The following is a 19,262-nucleotide window of genomic DNA, read 5'->3' as shown; positions in this document are numbered from 1 at the left end:
GTGAGGAGGCTGAATTTGAAACAGCCGTTTCCGGGTGCAAAAGTTGCGGAGAGTCTGGAGACAAAATGGCAGCTTCCCCAAGCCTCCTGGGCTTAGAGATATTCTCCGACACACTCTCAGTGCTGCTTACTGCTTTGGGATCATCAGTTGCAGTATCAGCGAGGGGTTCTGCTTCTTCTGTAGCGTGTGGCACAGGGTGAGGAAGTTTCTTGATTTGTGACGCGTGGATCCAGTTCTTTCGCCTAGCTACCCGCACCGCTGTCTGGGTGACCAACAGGACCTGGAATGGCCCACGCCAGCGAGGCGCGAGGCAGGAGATGCGCTCAAATGATTTGACGAGCACCCAGCTCCCCGGTCGTATGCCGTGGCCCGGGCCCTCGTATCGCACAGGTAAGGCCTCTCGTACCTGGTGGTAAATCAAATACAGGTTTTTAGTCAATTGGCTACAATAATCTGAAAGTAGTACATTTTCAACGTTCTTCAAATTTTGACATTTTGGAAGATTCCAGATATTGGCAGGTCTTCCCATTACCAACTCAAATGGAGAGAGCCCAGTCTTAGTGTTACACTTCAGGCTTCACTGCGGGCATCCTTGCCGAATACAACTTCTTTACAGGCTCCTCTATGGTCCAGGTACAAGCTACCATGGCGTCTGTACAAATGTCGACGCATTCCAGGTCACCTGACACGTCTTGTACGTGGAAGACGTACAGCAAGCGACGCCCCTCTTACGACTATAAAACCACCGTCTTCCAAGGGGCTCGTTGCTGCTAATTAGCATTACCAGCTACCCGCGGTTTCGTCCGTTTCCTCTTCGTGTCTTCCTACACGAATCCTTATCTGAACTCCTGGTTTTGACCCTTTGCCTGACTTTTGGATTGCCTCGTCTCCTCCTTCATTCCTGTCGTGCTTGTCTGGTTGTTCGACTCGGAACGCTACTGGATATGCCTCTCTTCTGTGTCTTGCGGTTCTTTCCTGGTTGCCGTTCTGCACTTCAATTTTGCTGTCTACTATCCGGATCATCTCAACAGCTATTGAACTATACTTGTGTACTCAGGTAAATACTTATTGTCTTCCATGGATATTGTCTTCTGTTGGATTCTGGGACATTGAGTGACTTTTCTGTGAGATTGCTCTTAAGTGCATATGAACGCCCCCCTGAACTGCACCAACCCGGCACTAGTGCGTCCCTCGTGCTGTTCGGGGTTACTTACCTATACTAACTTCCCTGTTTGTTATTTTCTCCTGTCGTTGTCTTCAGAATCCTGGACTCCTCTTACTCCATTTATCTTTATTCAGGTCAGTTGTTTATCAATTCTATAGCTATAGCGGGAACCGATACTGATTTAGTTCAATTCCACTCATTTGTGTCATTCTTTGTAGATCATCCTGGGGAAACTCAACTCCACTCCAATATCTATCTAGGTAGTTGTCCAATCATTTCAACTGTTCTAATCACTTGTATAATATCAACACTGTCTAATATCTTGGTATTCTTTTGCAGCATTAGTATTGGCGGTGTGTGTTCTCCCTGCTCTTTTACTCAATTGACACCTCTGTCTGTTCTACTGAAACAGCAGAGAGGTACATTGTGGAAAAGAGCCCCTCTTTGAGGAAGCCTGAGTCTTGTATTCAGGGGAGCTGGGATGGAAGGCTGAATTTGGAATCTTATACCACCAACATCTCCAAGGTCATTTTCTCTGCATCTTTAGCCTATTCGGAATGGTAAGTAACAGAATTAGCAGCCTTAAAAAAATGTCCACAGAGGCCAGTGATGCTTTGAATCAAATCGTGCAAATGGTCACGGATCTACGTATCGACTTGACCAATGCACAAGAAGCACTGCGCCAACTCATGGACGCCATTCAATCTTTGGTTACCACACCAGCGTCGCTGGTGCTGGAGCTACAGCATCAGGTTCAGGGTTTCCACCACCACAGCAAGAACCAACCCAGTTCCCTCTAGCTCCTCCTGAACGCTTCCTGGGCGACCCTAAACAATATCGAACATTCATTAATCAATGCAAATTGCATTTTCTGTGTCGCCCCGCCTCATTTCCCACATCTACAACCAAAGCGGCTTTTGTTTTGTCTCATTTGGGAGGCACTGCAGCCGCATGGGCTAACCCGTTTTTGGAATCTAATAGTCATGTTCTCTACAATTGTGATGCCCTTCTTGCTATGATGAGTAAAGTATTTGATACACGTTATACTACTCAAGCTACTGATCTGGAACTCTTAAAACATCGACAAGGAAACAATTCTTTATTAGTTTATTTGGCACGATTCAATCATTTGGCAGCAGAAACTGACTGGCCTGAAGAAAAGAAGACTGCTGTCTTCTATCAAGGCCTCTCAGATGAACTAAAGGACATCCTCTCCACTGTTCCTGTAGTCCCCGCGGCATTCGGGGAACTGCTAGTCTTAGTCCTTCAGATTGATGCTCGTAAGTCAGAAAGACGCGGCGAAAAGAAAACTGCATTGTTCAGCGCGGTTTCAGCAGAGGCCTCGTCTTTGTCGTCTCCTGCGCCTGAACCTATGCAGATTGGGGTGGTTAGGGGACCGCTTACCCCTGCTCAACGAGAATATCGTCGAGCACACAATCTCTGCATGTATTGTGGGGCCTCTGATCACTTATTACCTGAGTGTACCAAAAAACCTAAAAGAAAGGCGGGAAACGCCAAATCCCGACAGTAGACAGAGTCCCTATGTCGGGAAACTCACCCTTGGACTCTACATTACAGAATCCGAGTCATTTAGTCTGTCTACCTGTTACATTTTCCTTAGATCATGGTGTTTTATTCCAGACAACAGCCGTGATTGATTCAGGTGCAACAGGTAATTATGTTGATCAATGTTTTGCCGCCATGTCAAAAATACCACTGGTTCGCAAAACTATACCTGAAACAGTGAATGCAGTGGATGGTTCACTTCTTGTCTCAGGAATGGTAACTCACCAAACAGTTCCACTACATATGAGTACTGATGAAGGCCATACTGAAGACATATCATTTGATATCATTAAAACACCAGCTTACAAAGTCATTCTGGGCATTCCATGGTTGAAACTTCATAATCCTGCCATCGACTGGTCGACATCTCAGATTCAGTTCTCTTCTAATATGTGCAATACTCGATGTACTACATTACTCGGTATTACCCATGATAGTCCAGTCAGGGCGCTAGTTTCACCTACGATGCATATCGAAGCTGTCTCTAAAAATGTTACCCCTGTGATACCTTTTCAATATGCAGATTACACAGATGTTTTTGACAAAGGGATGGCAGAAACTCTACCCCCACATAGAGCTTATGATTACCCAATAGACTTAATTCCGGGTGTAAAAATACCATCCAGTAGAGTGTACTCCCTCACTCTCAAAGAAGACGAAGTTCTTAAAGATTACATAGACAAGGCTTTGACCATGGGAATCATTCGTTCTTCCTAATCACCAATTTCATCACCACTTTTCTTTGTCCCTAAGAAGGAAGGGGATCTACGCCCTTGTATTGATTATCGTGCTTTGAATGCAGCAACCACAAAAAAACAGTATCCTCTTCCTCTGATCTCTGTCCTTCTTGATCAATTGGGTTCTTCCAAAATATTCACTAAGCTTGATCTCAGAGGAGCTTACAATCTCGTCCGCATGAGAGAGGGGGACGAATGGAAGACCGCATTTAAAACACGTTACGGTCTGTTTGAGTATCTTGTCATGCCTTTTGGGTTATGTAATGCCCCGGCCACCTTTCAAGCTTTCATGAATGATCTATTTTACGACATTCTTGATCAATTTGTTGTTGTCTATCTGGACGACATCTTGATTTACTCTCAAAACCAGGAAGACCACGAAAAACATGTCAAGATAGTACTCCAACGTCTGAGGGAACATAGATTGTTTGTTAAAGCCGAAAAGTGCATATTTCATGCCTCAGAGGTGGAATTTTTGGGATATGACCTTACTAACAATGGAGTGCGCATGAGTCAATCCAAAATTAGTGCGATTCTGGAATGGCCTGTGCCCAATTCAGTCAAATCTTTAAATCATTCCTGGGATTTGCAAACTTTTATAGACGATTCATCAATGGGTTTTCTGAAATATCTGCAACACTTACCTCTCTGACAAGTGCGAAAGTACCATTTGTATGGTCTTCAGAAGCTCAGAGAGCCTTTGATCAATTAAAATCAGCCTTCACTTCCGCTCCTGTCCTCAAAAATCCTGATCCCGAGCTTCCTTTTTTTGTTGAAGCTGATGCTTCAGGTTATGCCCTTGGGGCGGTATTGTCTCAAACCTGTCCGCATTCGGGAGAGATTCATCCTGTTGCCTATTTCTCTCATAAATTGACAGCTTACGAAAAGAATTATTCCATCACAGAACGCAAACTTTTAGCCATCAGAGATGCATTCTTGGAATGGAGGCATCATCTTTTGGGGGCCAAACACCTTGTAACTGTATATTCGGATCACTGCAGTCTGTTAGCCTTCAAATCTATGAAATATTTTACGGCTAGACAGGCGCGGTGGCATTTATTCTTTTCACAATACCAATTTGTTATCACATACCGTCCTGCTAAAGCTCAAGTCCCGGCTGATACTCACTCGCGCTTACATGCGGATGGTCAGTCTCAACAGGTCGAATCTCTTCCTCTTCTACCAAACAAGGTTGTTTGTGGTTGTTCTGTTCAGCCCTCTTTGCGTTCAATCATCCTTGATTGGGTTTCAAAACATCCAATAGAGATCACTGACCTCAATCTGGAAATCATTCAGGGTATGCCATTCATTCAAGGGCGCTTCTATATACCCTCAGGTCAAGCTAGAGATTTAGCGCTTCAGTGGTCTCACAATTCTTTAATTGCTGCACATCCAGGAAGTCAAAAAACTCTTGAAGCCTTACGGATTTGGGCTTGGTGGCCTTCCATGGTTCGTGATGTAAAGGATTACATTTTGACTTGTTCCATATGCACTCAGTGTAAAACTTCTAGAGCCAAACCAGTTGGATTGTTACAACCTCTTCCTGTGCCGTACAAACCTTGGCAGATGCTGTCAATGGATTTCATTGTGGAACTTCCTGACGTTCAGGGTTTTGACACTATTTGGGTAATTGTTGATTACTTCACTAAATATGCATTGTTCATACCTTGTTCTGGTTTGCCTGCAGCTCTGGAATTGGCGAAACTGTTCTTGACAAATGTGTTTTGTTTCTTTGGTTTACCCTTGGTTATTGTTTCCGATCGTGGCACACAATTTACGTCACGATTTTGGAAGGCTCTTACAGCTTCTCTGGGTATTGAGGACAGGTATTCCTCGGCTTACCATCCTCAAATGGATTGGCAGACTGATAGAACTAATGTTACCATCGAACAGTATCTGCGCTGTTTATGCCTTCAGTACCAACAGTCTTGGTTTACTTATTTGCCTTATGCAGAATTTGCATACAACAACTCTATGCATACATCAACTGGAGTTTCTCCCTTTTTTGCCCTGTATGGTGGTCATCCTAGGGCACTTCCACTTGATCCAGTATTACCGGCCATTAATCCTGCAGCAAAAGATTGCATCAGAGATCTCGATAAGATTCATCGGGATGTACGCTGTCATTTACTCCGAGCTCAAGATCGTGCCAAGAAGTATGCTGATGTGCATCGATCACCTGCTCCAGTCTATCGCAGTGGCATGAAGGTGTGGTTATCGTCCTGCAATTTGCGAATTGCAGGCAAACGCTCGCTTCTGCCCAAATTTGTGGGACCCTATGTCATTACTGATGTCATCAATCCTGTGGCAGTTAAGCTTTCTCTGCCGCGATCATGGCGCATACATCCAGTCTTTCATGTCTCCTTGATCAAGCCTTTCATCCATGGGACCCGTCTGCCTACTCGTCCTTCGCCGATCTTGGTGGATGGTGAGGAGGAATATGAGGTCTCGCGTATCCTGGACTGCAGGGTGTCTAGGGGTACGTTGTTCTACCTTGTGGATTGGAAGGGGTATGGGCCTGGGGACCGTACTTGGGAGCCACTAATTTGCATTGTCCGGTTCTTCTGAGGAGCTTCCATTCTGCCAGGGGGTTGCCGGAGTCTTTGGGGGAGGATGCTGTTACACTTCAGGCTTCCCCGTGGGCATCCTTGCCGAATACAACTTCTTTACAGGCTCCTCTGGTCCAGGTACAAGCTACCATGGCGTCTGTACAAACATCGACGCATTCCAGGTCACCTGACACGTCTTGTACGTGGAAGACGTACAGCAAGCCACGCCCCTCTTACAACTATAAAACCACCGTCTTCCAAGGGGCTCGTTGCTGCTACTCGCGGTTTCGTCCGTTTCCTCTTCGTGTCTTCCTACACAAATCCTTATCTGAATTCCTGGTTTTGACCCTTTGCCTGACTTTTGGATTGCCTCGTCTCCTCCTTCATTCCTGTCGTGCTTGTCTGGTTGTTGGACTCGGAACGCTACTAGATACGCCTCTCTTCTGTGTCTTGCAGTTCTTTCCTGGTTGCCGCTCTGCACTTCAATTTTGCTGTCTACTATCCGGATCATCTCAACAGCTATTGAACTATACTCGTGTACTCAGGTACATACTTATTGTCTTCCATGGATATTGTCTTCTGTTGGATTCTGGGACATTGAGTTACTTTTCTGTGAGATTGCTCTTAAGTGCATATGAACGCCCTCCTGAACTGCACCAAACCAGCACTAGTGCGTCCCTCGTGCCATTCGGGGTTACTTACCTATACTAACTTCCCTGTTTGTTATTTTCTCCTGTCGTTGTCTTCAGAATCCTGGACTCCTCTTATTCAATTTATCTTTATTCAGGTCAGTTGTTTATCAATTCTATAGCTATAGTGGGAACCGATACTGATTTAGTTCAATTCCACTCATTTGTGTCATTCTTTGTTGATCATCCCGGGGAAACTCAACTCCACTCCAATATCTATCTAGGTAGTTGTCTAATCATTTCAACTGTTCTAATCACTTGTATAATATCAACATTGTCTAATATCTTGGTATTCTTTTGCAGCATTGGTATTGGCGGTGTGTGTTCTCCCCGCTCTTTTACTCAATTGACACCTCTGTCTGTTCTACTGAAACAGCAGAGAGGTACATTGTGGAAAAGAGCCCCTCTTTGAGGAAGCCTGAGTCTTGTACTCAGGGGAGCTGGGATGGAAGGCTGAATTTGGAATCTTATACCACCAACATCTCCAAGGTCATTTTCTCTGCATCTTCGGCCTATTCGGAGTGGTGAGTTTGAGGGGTTGTATGTACGGCTAGTAACACGATCGGTAAGGCGTCCGGCCATCTTAATTTGGTGCTGGCACACGTCTTAGCGAGCTTGTTCTTGATGATACCGTTGTGTCTTTCTACTAGTCCGGCGCTCTGAGGATGTCTGGCCGAATGGAACCGTTTGTCAATTCGTACCGCTGTACATATCTGTAGGATTACAGCGGCGACAAAATGTGGACCATTGTCCGACCAGATAACTCTCGGCAAACCGAACCGGGGAAAGTACTCCTTTAACATGGTTTTCGCAGTGGTTATGGCTGTAGCATCTTTAACAGGGAAAGCCTCAACCCACTTACTAAAGGCACAAATGACCACAAGGACATATTTTAGATTGTTGCATCATTCCATTTCAATAAAATCAAAGTGGGTTACTTCGAATGGGACAGAGGGTGGCTCAAAACCTCCCCTTGGGGTTGCTGTCCCCTTTCCCACATTATGTTGTAGGCAAATCATACAGTTCTGGACGTAATACTGAGCAATTTTAAAATGTTGTCGTTTACCCTAACTTTTTCTAACATTTTCGTCATCTGCTGGGCACACACATGCGTAGGACCGTGTGCCATTACAACCATCATCATCACATAAGCATCAGAAAGTAGCCATTTTCCATCAACCGTGTCCACCCAACAACCATCATCATCAAGTTTTCCCAAGCCCTCAGTCCACCTCTTGGATTCTTCTAATGTGGCATCGGCTTGGATATCGCGTACAGACCCAATGCCCTCATCCATAACATAGGCATTTTCAGTCTCCCATGAAACATATATCTCCGTAAAGAGATCAGTGGCAGTTTGTCTAGCTATTTGATCAGCGAAAGCATTCCCTTTTCCAATATTATCTAGAATCTTTCGATGTGCTGCACATTTTACAACTGCTAACTGAGTAGGGAACGCAAGCGCTGAGAGTAGTTGCACTATTAGGGAGCCATGTTGAATCTTGGTGCCATGCAAGGTTAGGAACCCTCTTTCCGACCAAAGTCTCCCAAAGTTGTGAACCACCCCAAAGGCATACTGACTATCAGTATATATATTTACTACAAGCCCTTAAAGTTCATAAGCTCGGGTTAATGCTATAATCTCTGCGGCCTGCGCAGAATTATGCGTAATTCTCTTCGTTTCCACAACCGTGCTCAATGTAGTGATTGCATAAACGGCTGGAGATGTACCATCCGGATGTTTAAAGCAGGAGCCGTCACAAAACAGCTCTCCTTGGGGATTATCCAAAGGGGTATCTTTCAAATCAATCCTGCCCTTTGTTTCTTGTTCGGTCGTATACAAACAATCATGTGATTCTTCATCGCCGCAAGTAGTATCTTGCGGAAAAGGTAGGAGTTCAGCCGGATTAAGGACACAACACCTCTTAATTTGAATGTGAGGAGCAAACAAGATCAATTCATATCTTGTCAACCGTGCAGAAGTGAGGTGTTGCGTTTGAGTTCGGTTCAATAGAACATCTACAGAGTGAGGCACCATCAGGATCAGATCATGGCCTAGGACCATTCCCTCACTCTGTTTTACAGACGCGGCAGCAGCAGCGACAGCGCGCAAACATCTTGGCAAAGCGCATGCTACAGGATCAAGGGCGGAGGAATAGTAACCGCACGGCCTATTCTTCCCTCCATTTTCCTGCGTTAATACAGCCAAAGCACATCCATCACATTCATGCAGTTTGGTGTGCCCAAAACTGGTGCAGAGCATAATGCAGTCTTAAGCAAGTCAAGCGATTGCTGGTGTTACGAGTTCCATGGGAATGGCGAAGAAATGGCCTTCTTTGTCAAAGCCAGCATCGGTTTTATCACTAATGAAACATTTGGGATCCACAACCTACAGTAAGAAGCCATACCTATCAAGGCTCTAACTTCCTTCTGTGTGTTTGGGACAGACATGCCAGAAATGTGTTTTATTCTTTCAGGTGTCAATCTTCTTCCCTCCTTTGACAGGAGATAGCCTTAATAGGCGACCTCCTGACAACAATATTGAAATGTTTTAAGCGAAGCTCTGTGACCATGCTTAGCTAGATGAATAAGTAATAACACAGTCCCCTCCTTACAGGCACTCTCAGAGTCAGCAGCTAGAAGCAAATCGTCAACGTACTGAAGCAAAGTACAGGTAGAGGGCCATTCAAGGGTATCAAGTTGCTCTTTCAAAGCCCTACTATAAATACTAGGACTCTCTGTGTACCCTTGAGGTGCACGAGTAAATGTAAACGAGCGTCCCCCTAAGGTGAACGCAAACAAATATCTACTATCCTTGTGTATAGGAATAGTAAAGAACGCATTCTTTAAGTCCACAACACTAAAGTAAGTAGCTGTAGCTGGAATCATGGTTAGGATTGTCGTCACATCAGGCACAATTGGAAATTACGGTGCCACAACTTTATTAATGGCACGTAAATCAATTATAAAACGGAATGGGATTACATTATCGCCTTTCTTGTACACGGGTAAAATCGGACTATTACACAAACTTCCTGAAATTTCTTCAATCACACCGCGATGCACAAAATCGAAAACAATACATTTCAAGGCTCGCTCGGCCTCAACCGAAATCTTAAACTGGGGAATGCGAGGCAGCTCAATTCCATGTTTCAAAACTATCTTAACAGGCTCGATTTGTAAAACACCGACATCACTGTCGTCGACAGCCCACAAACTCTCTGGTACATCAATGAATTCTGGAGGCAAAGGTCTAGGCAAAAATTACGAGGCAGAAAATTGCAGTGGTGAAATCGTCAAGCCCACTCCGTCAGAAGAACAATAAATCATTGCATTTAATTATTTCAACAAATTCAACCCCAGTAAGTTCTCTCCGCAATCCGAAGTCAACAGAAAAGGACACTGGTCCGTAAAGGGACCCAAAGAAATAGGTACCGGCATAGAAACCGGACAAGCAACTGGTGTACCAGAAACCCCTACAGAAACATTGGTTTGCCCTGACAGTGGAATGTTTGGAACCCGTGAATGATTAATGGAACACTTCTGTGCTCCAGTGTCTATCAAAAACTGATGTTTCCTATTTCCCACCATCATTTCAACGTAGGGACCTTTCTGATTGACGGGAATAGGTGTAGGTTCCAAACCCTGCTTCAGGCAATCCTAACGAAACAGAATATTATCAAAAGGAAGCTCTTCAGATAAATATGCAGCGGAAGGATGATCAAATATATTCCTAGTGGCCGCACTCAGAGTCTGATTGTCCTGCGAAAAAGGTTGTTGAGGTTCCTGTGTAAACTGACCTCTACCAGGGCCCCCTACGCCCGGGAGACATCTGGATCACCTACCCATATTACCAAATGTATTATTTGACCTTTGTTGAAGGACGGGGCATTGTGCTCGCCAATGACCCTCTCAACGACAATAAGCACACTGATTAATATTCACAGGACCCAAGGGAACATTCCCCTGTGGGAAATACTGACCTCTAACCTGAGAATTACCCCCTCTGGGGCCCCTAACAATTTGCTGCAATAGCACCTTAGTTTTTAAATCGCCTTTCTGTTTTTCAATCCTATCTTTTTCATTATTGACACGGTTCTCATAGTACTGAGCCATGTGCAGTACTTCTGATTGTGATTTCGCCTGCCAAGCGCTCTCAGAAAACATAATCTATGACTGGATGTCAGGCAGTAATCCATGTACAAATTTGTCCACAAATAATCTTTTCCCAGACTCTGTGCCTAAGTCTTGTCCACTGAAATCCGAGAATACCTGTTCGAACCGATTAAAGAACTCGGTAGCACCTTCAGACTTTCCTTGGACACAGGCCGTAAGCTTGTCCCAAATAATTATTTTTTCAGAAATTATGGTTTTTAATTTAGCAATGATTCTAACAGGCAGAGTTAATATCACCTGTTGTGGTCTTTCGCCAGCTCGCCTTTCCCCATCGAGTCTAGTTATATTCGCCCATGTATCTCCCAACCCGGGTACATCATCAATAGTTCTAACTTGTTTCCATAAATCTACGGGCAGGAGTACAGGAAACAACAAATCAATGTCACCTAAGGTGAACACTGAGGATTGCAAAACAGATTCCATCTCTTTATAAAACCCTGTTGGTTTTTTCCTAATATCAGGAATAGACTGTCTAATGGTGTTCACTTCCTGTCGTGAAAACGGGACGTGAACAAACTGTGATACATAATGTGCGGGGTGTCTATAGCGACTATAACGCGTGCAGCATTGGCCGCAACCTCAACCTTCGGGACAAATGTCGGAGGAACCTCTCTCATAGGCAACTGAGATGTAGACAACTCGGAACGCTTACTAAGCAACAGAGCCAAGTCGAGCGCTAAAGCAGTCGAAGAAGTGTCAAGTGAAAAAGCTCTCTTATGAATGTTCAATAACTCTGTGGGACAACTAATCTTCCTTTTTACACATTCATCCTGCAGGTACTCTACCATTACCTGTATCACTTTCCTCTGCATTTCCAGCGTATATTGACTATATGTGTCATATACCTCAACTGGAGTTATCGATATGTCTAAAATCCATCTAATCACATCTTTCTTACAAATTCACATTGCCTCCGATATCGGTTTACGACACGGAAGGAACCGTTTCTGTACATACATATTTCCCTCTTCATCATCCTCATTCTGTATCCTTTCTAACTCCTTTCTATACCCAAATAACCTCTCAACATGCTCATTTACCTTCTCCACAGTGTCTCTGGAAAGTGCTAAAGTATTTAGATCACTTAACCCTTGTGGAACATCCGTATTATTTAATCTTCCCCACATTATACGAAACTGAATCCCTAAACCTTCAATAAAAACATTTTTCTCAGGAAAATTATCCGTATTAAAAAGTTTGGAAAAAACGCTAGCTTGATCATCCTTCTCCATACAATGGTTAGCCCATGCAATTAACTCACGTTTCTTCTCCGGTGGTACAGTACTGCGAGTGACAACCTTTGACCCTGCACCACGATCGATAAGCGGCTCAGAACTACTTGGAAGAGAGGGAGCAGGCAAATTCGATGGAGGTGCTATAACTGGTGCGATAAAAAGAGGCAGAGGAGCAGGTGGCGGGACAAAAACCGGAGGAGTAGGAACAACAGGTTGAGTAGGAAGAGCAGGAATAACAGCAGGAAGATCTACAGCAGCGGGAAGAAGAACATACGGAGGTGGCGCAGAGGCACCAGGCCTTCGTTCATTTAATATTTTATCAATAAACTCATCAGAAACACGAAGATCTTTGGAAGGATAGATTTTCTGAATACCAAGTGAGAAAGCCCTTTACATATTTTTAGCCCACTCAGACGGTTTATCCTGGTCATATAGCAACGCTTTTTCGGCAATCGTTTTATGACGGCGCACATGTTTCTCTCTACTCTTAAGCTGTTGTAACGCTTCTTTTTTCCAATTCTGCAAAACATCAAATGCTGCAGGTCTAGCCTTTTGCTTTAACAAGACTGACTCCAAATATTCAATGCGAGGGATCTCAAAACTACCATTGATTGGCCACTGAAGTTCGGAGGCATGTCTGGTTTGTCTGTGCCAATATCATTAAATACTATACTTCCAATGCCATGCTTACAGTACATAGTACATGCCGGCGACCCCTCCTGTGGTGCCGGACGGCTAAATTCCAATGATTGTCTATCACTGCGGAATAATGCCCTAAAGCAGGTAGACAATTTCCGAGGCATATCTCAAATTCTTGGTGTTACCTGGTCAATAATTGTGTCTGCAGATACAATGCACCAAAATTCAAATTGTCAGGGTTGAATTAAGAATCGGGTCACGACTCACCTGACCAAACCTAAGGAGGAGCGATCGGTACTTCTAAGAATCTTACCTAACTAATCTTACCTCGTGTATGGTGATTTTGGCAAATCTGCCCGCCTCGATAATTGGACCCTCGTCAAGATGCTGTCTCAGACCACAGGCTAATCGTCCAGGGATCGGGTCGTGCAGCGCTGCTGAGGTGTCGCGTCTCATCCAGGGGCCCCTTTCTTTTTGTCACACCGTCGATCCCGGTCCGATAGCGTGCGTCAACCTTCAACAATCCGGCATCTATCTTGAGGGTCCCTATTCGGGCGCCAACTGTGAAAACAGAAATAAAATATCGAGGCTGAGTACCCCAAAAGGAAATACACCGAACACGGGTTACAAAGAACATACAAAGTACTTTATTCTCTAATGAATTCAATTACAAAAACAGAGCAAAGTCAGATAGCTATCGGCCCTCAGTACAACACAACGAACTCCAGCGTGGTTCAGTGTGTTCAGTGAGAGACGCTGTACATTAGAATGCATTCACTTTTTATACATTTTGTGGGCACTATGTCCAGCCCCACTTCTGGTTAATATTCTACTTTATACATCACCAATTCTAGGGTTCGTGCCGAGTCTCAAATAACTGCATATAACTGGTTTGTCTTTAATACATGTAACAACAAGCGTATGCATTAACTGTGTATTCTAAAGTTTCCCATGCAGGCCTTCTTAAACATTAAAACAATGTAATAAGACAGATGTTCTTCATTCAGTATGCAAACACATTATCTCAATATATGCTCGTGGATTAGTTTCATCGCACGGGTGATCCCTTTACACATAGGTCAACGAAGGACGAGGTCTCAGTTCATGACCTCAACAAGTGGCCTGCAGGCAGATTACACATTAGCTATGTAAAGAGGTCAAGACGGCCATGTTGTATTTTGCAATGACATCGTCCACCATTTTAGCTCACAGGGTGACTTTTACACAATGAATCCTAAAATGGCGGCTTGACCTAAAATGGCGGCCTACATAGATTAAAGGTCAGGACCTTGCAACACAGATTTCTCTCGCAAGCGACTTTCGAGCAGCTTGGCGTAGGCCAATATTAATATATTTATTACAATAGAAGGCACGATATACTTTCTATTCCGACAGAACCAGGAGTCTCAGCTGTGCCCAAGACCTTCAGTTTGGTGCTAATGTCAGTATAATCAGCTGTAGATGATTCACCTGTTTTAGGGATATGCCCTGTGAGTTAGGGAAGTGAACATGTAACTACAGATGTCTTTCTACCCACAGTTTAGAAATTAACCCTCCCCATACTTCACTAACCTGAGTCCCAACCATTGCAAAAGGGGAAGGGCGAAGGGGGGGTCTGTGCTTTGCTTTTACCTAGAGCTGAACGAGGTGATCTACAACATGTCCCCACTGCCCTGACAGTGGACCATTGAGTTTGTACCCAGGCACATACACCTGCAAATGGCATGTGAGATCATTGCACATGGCAAACATGACAGTTCCTGGAATGTGATTCTATATCCTGGCATATATCTAGCTGTTATCGGCTAATTGGCTGCATATCTGGCTTCAATAATAATGATACCAGTTTGTATATAGCGCATGCTCACCCGAGGGCATCAAAGCGTGGTAATAACAATTGATGTCATTACCCACTGCGTCGTACTCAATTTATCGACCTCGGGAAAATGAAAGGCTGAGTTTTCCCTTCTCAATCAACTGTCCTCTCCCAGGTTGGATTCCCAAAGTCATATTGTATCCTGCAAGGACTTCTGCCTTCTGTAAATCCTTTTTGAGAATGGCCTGGATTTCAATAGCTAACGTGGTTTTGCTGCATCTTAACAGTGTGGTCACTTTCAGGCTCTCTAGGAAGAACTTGCCGGTTCTTCTAGCAGTGGGTACGATAGAGACACTCTCAGCCTTGGGTTTGAACTGGTGGGATGATAGTCACTCACTCACCTCTGATCACCCACCGCTAGCTTTCTTTACCTCGGATGCTCCAGTTTATGGCCCAGTTTATGGTTCAGAAGCCGTCAGTGGTTGGAGCCTGAAATCACCTTCTTGAGTTTGCTTATGGTTATCACGCATGCCTTTAAAGGGAGCACTGGCGATGGCACAGTTAGGATGTACTAAACCAGGGTTGTCCAACTCAAAGACCGGGATCCTGACGGGTTTTCAGGATATTTCTCATTAATATTCATAAGGAAAAATGTGCATACATTTAGAATCATTGTATGCAAATTTATCTCATCAATGTTAATTAGGGGTATCCTGAAAACCCAACATGGATCTGACCCTCGAGACCTGGAGTTGGACAACCCTGTACTAAACGCTGATGATGTAACCTACCTGCCCGTATTTGCCCTGCCCTAAAAGTGAATCTATACAAGTAAATTGCAAGCTTCCTTTCTGTTATCAGTATAGCCGCTTGCGGGGGCTCTGGGACTTTTTCCCGTCTGCGGGGACTAATAAAGGCTACTTGACATGTTTTTTCTTCTAAAATGCACCCAGTGCAGCAATTAGTATTCATGGTTACGCCTCCTAGAAGGGCATCTTCTTTTATTGAGAAGAACAGCTGGCGTCAGACTCTGAGGCAGCAATTTTGGAGAGCCGCCGGATATCCCACTCAAGCTTGAAGTGCCACAGTCATCAGCCTTCTGCCCCCGCTGCGAGGCAAAGGGAACGCCAACGCGACGAGCTCCACTGTCTGCACGACACCCGCTGTGCTTTCAGCTTCTAATAGCATGGCGGTTCTTAACAGCCTTTTTCGTGCTCGTTTGATTTGGGGCCAGAAACTGCCTGATTATTTTCTTTATTTTTGTTAGAAGCCACTGTAGAAACAGATTTTAATGAAGCTCCCTTTTTGTCTGTAGGAGAGTCTATATTTCGGCAGCCATGTTTGAAGGTAACGTCTTAGCTGGCAGGGCCGCAACGCCCTATGATTGGCTGGCACTCAGAAGTGGTTAAACCTATCGGGCTGTGTGATCAGAAAGGGGCAGGTTTTGCAAATATGGAGGAACTTGATGAAGTGGTATGTGAGTAGTAGGCAGATATTTCTATTAGGAACCATGTGTCCCGCTGAAGTGGGGATACAGCGTTACAAGGCAATGGACATGGGGCCATGTGACCAGGTCAGATAGCACTTTACGAGCCACAGACAGGACGCCACTTCAAGGACAGAATACTGTAAGAGCGTACTAGATTCAGGGTCGGACGGGGCATCAATTGTCTCGGGTACCAATGAAAAAGTGGCCCACAGATTCAAATGGCAATTCACTCTTTTTGTGACAGACTGTTTGAATAGTGCACAAGGGGGAGCTTTTTTAATCAAATGTTATGTAAATTGTGAAATTTAAAGAATATATATATTCAGCAACAATGTTCAACAATACTAGCCGCATAGTAAAGTAACTCATCGGATTGGCCCACATTGGCCAAAAAGGTGGCCCACTTTGACCAAAAAAACTGGTCCACACTAGCCTTTTGCATTTTTGATTAGGCATTTCCCTGTTGCCCTATAGGCCAGTCCAAACCTTACTAGATTGTGATGTAATGTTTAAGACCCCCAAGTTTATCTAAAGGTGACCTTGCAGGTGGAAAGCAGAGGATACTATACTGGACCTTGGTATATGTTTGGGCACTGGAAGTCACATGGGAAGAAGAACCAATTAAACACAACTTCTAAATCGCTGATTTTCATGGGGAATGTAGTTTTTTGTCTGTGTTTTATGGTTGTGTTTATGTTGTATGGCTGATCGTGAAGTAAAGAGTTGAGTTGAACATAATCAGAGCCTCCGGGGATTGACATAGCATCTTTGTGCAACGCTTCAGCTCATTACGGCGCCACCATTTAGATCATAACGCCCAACTGAGTCGACAACTGTCGTAGAGCACTGCACTCCAACCCTCTGTCATCGACTCTAAGAGGTAAGAGACTCCAGGCCCTGTAGCACTCAACATCGAAGCACTTCATCTGTGGCTCACCCATGAGCTCTGACTCCCCAGCACTTACCACCTCTGCCCTCTTCCTTGCTGCACTTGCACGTTCTGAATACTCACAAGGCATAGTAGGTTTGTTCCTTTTTCCCCTCCAAAGCTTTAAATATTGAGTTTGTAATGTGTTTCACTCCCTTGTTCCCTCCCTTCGCCCTGTGGGCGCTTTGAAACAGTATTTTTCTTGCTGTATAAGCATCTAACAAGCAAACAATAAATAAATAAAATGAGACATTTTGGAAATCTCTGTGGGTGTTTTGGAGGAGGATGGCCTGTAAAGTTGGTGTCTCTTCTTGAAATGTGTCTTAAACTGTTAGCGCACGTCTGGAGACTGGGTAAACGGGCACACAGATATAAGGAAACCGTATATAATGGGTATTGCATTCTGGTGGAACTGGGAAAAGTAACTGAACATCTCTTTGTTAGAGAAGACTCTTTAGTTAGAAGTAGTAGCTGGACGAATAAAGTGGGCAAAAGAATGAATGAATGAATGAATGAATGAATGAACGAACGAACGAACGAACGAACGAACGAACGAATGAATAACGCTGCTGACCGGGACTGGATTCAGCTGACTGCAGCCGTACCAAGGCTCCACCATGTGAGGGAACTGGGAAAGCAAGAGAAGCCTGAACCTGTGTCCCAGCGGCTTATGATGCCTTTCCCATTCATGGCTGCAATCTGACTGAGGCCCCCACGCATATGCTTGATGGGGTCCCTGTCCTCTCACGGGCCACATAGATGAGCAGGGTTTGCGTTCTCAGAGTGAGAAGGGTTACAGAAAAGTCCAGGGAAGGTTTAGCACCCCCCCACTTAGTCATTACAGCTCATTTCTTGTGCACAGATGGTCGTCCGGAAACTTGCAGACATTTCCAGAACTGGAATGCCATGAAGTAGGGGGAAGCAAATCAACCGGTCCCTGCGAAAGGCACCTGCCATCTGAATAAAATGGGGCATTCAAAAGGAGTGTTTGAATTTGAAAAGGGGAAATAAGTCCAGAACCGTGGGAAGTGTTTCTTGGTTGGCATAGTATTGTGGAGCCTCTAATTGTGTTAGCGGATCCTTAGATCGAGGGCAAGAACATTGTAATAACAATAAGAAAAACAATAATTTAAAAAAAATCCTCCCCTAGACCTTTTGGCAATCACAATACTTTATCCTCAAGTGCCAAAAGAAAATAGGGGGGGGAAATAGCAATTGAAAATATCATACATTTTTTACCCCTCCCCTCAACCATAGAAGGCAAATACAACATCCAGTGGCATTTAAAAAAAAAAATTGTAATTTTATTTGCATTAATTGATTATAATTTTTGCAAAACAGTAAAACACGGATCAGACATCCTCCAAGCAGTATCTCTTAAAAAAAACGGAAAAGAAAGGAGAAGTGTGTAGATATGTGGACATTACCGGCAAACATTACCGATAAGCATGAGGTTGACCCTTCAAGAGAGAGAAGTGGCCACCAGCTTTCCAAGTCTACTGATGGCATTTCCTTCAGCAACGGACCTAAATAGTTTGTTCTCTCCAAGGTCAACCCTGGACAACACGTCAAAAGATTTTTCAAGGTTTTCCACTCGGCCCACCTCCACACAAAAACGACATTGGTTAGTTTTCAGGATGTTAGATCTCAATCTTGATGCAATTATTTCATTTGTTGGTAACTGATTCAATGTAATCTGAAGGAATTGGTTCCTGTGAAATCTACTCGGGAACCTAGCTAGGTACCTTGGTAGCACACTAAATTTGTTTGCTTCCGGTTTGCTTCCGGAGCCAAGTGTTGGAACAATTTATATTTAGATGCTTCCGAGAGAGTGACAATGCTATCAAGCTCCCCCCACCTTTTTCTTTACCCTGCACAGGTTTAATTTCAAGTCTTCTTCAGTGCATTTCATCTCCCTCAGCTTGTTTCGGTTGGTATCGACCCATGCCTTTAGAGACCTGTTGGTCCCTTCCATGATTTCCCTATGAATGATCTCAATGATTGTTATATGAGAACCCAGAAGAAAATTTCTGAAAAGGGCCAGTCTCTTCCATTCCACTGTTGCCTTTAATGAAAAGGCGCCGAGCTCCCTACGCAAAATCTGAGTAGGGAAAGATGTTGGAACTCTTAAAACCTTCTTCCAAAAAAGGCCTTCTAACAGAGGCCAGAGATTGTTAGGAAGTTTTAAGATTGCCTCTGCACCGTAGGTCAAAGTAGGAACAACTTTTGACCTCTAATAGTTCAGAAAAGGAATCAATGAGATTCGTCCAAAT

The sequence above is a fragment of the Ambystoma mexicanum genome, chromosome 9 (assembly GCF_040938575.1).
Source record: "Ambystoma mexicanum isolate Mex_15411 chromosome 9, UKY_AmexF1_1, whole genome shotgun sequence".
NCBI lineage: Eukaryota > Metazoa > Chordata > Amphibia > Caudata > Ambystomatidae > Ambystoma > Ambystoma mexicanum.
Note: the sequence above shows the minus strand (reverse complement) of the source record.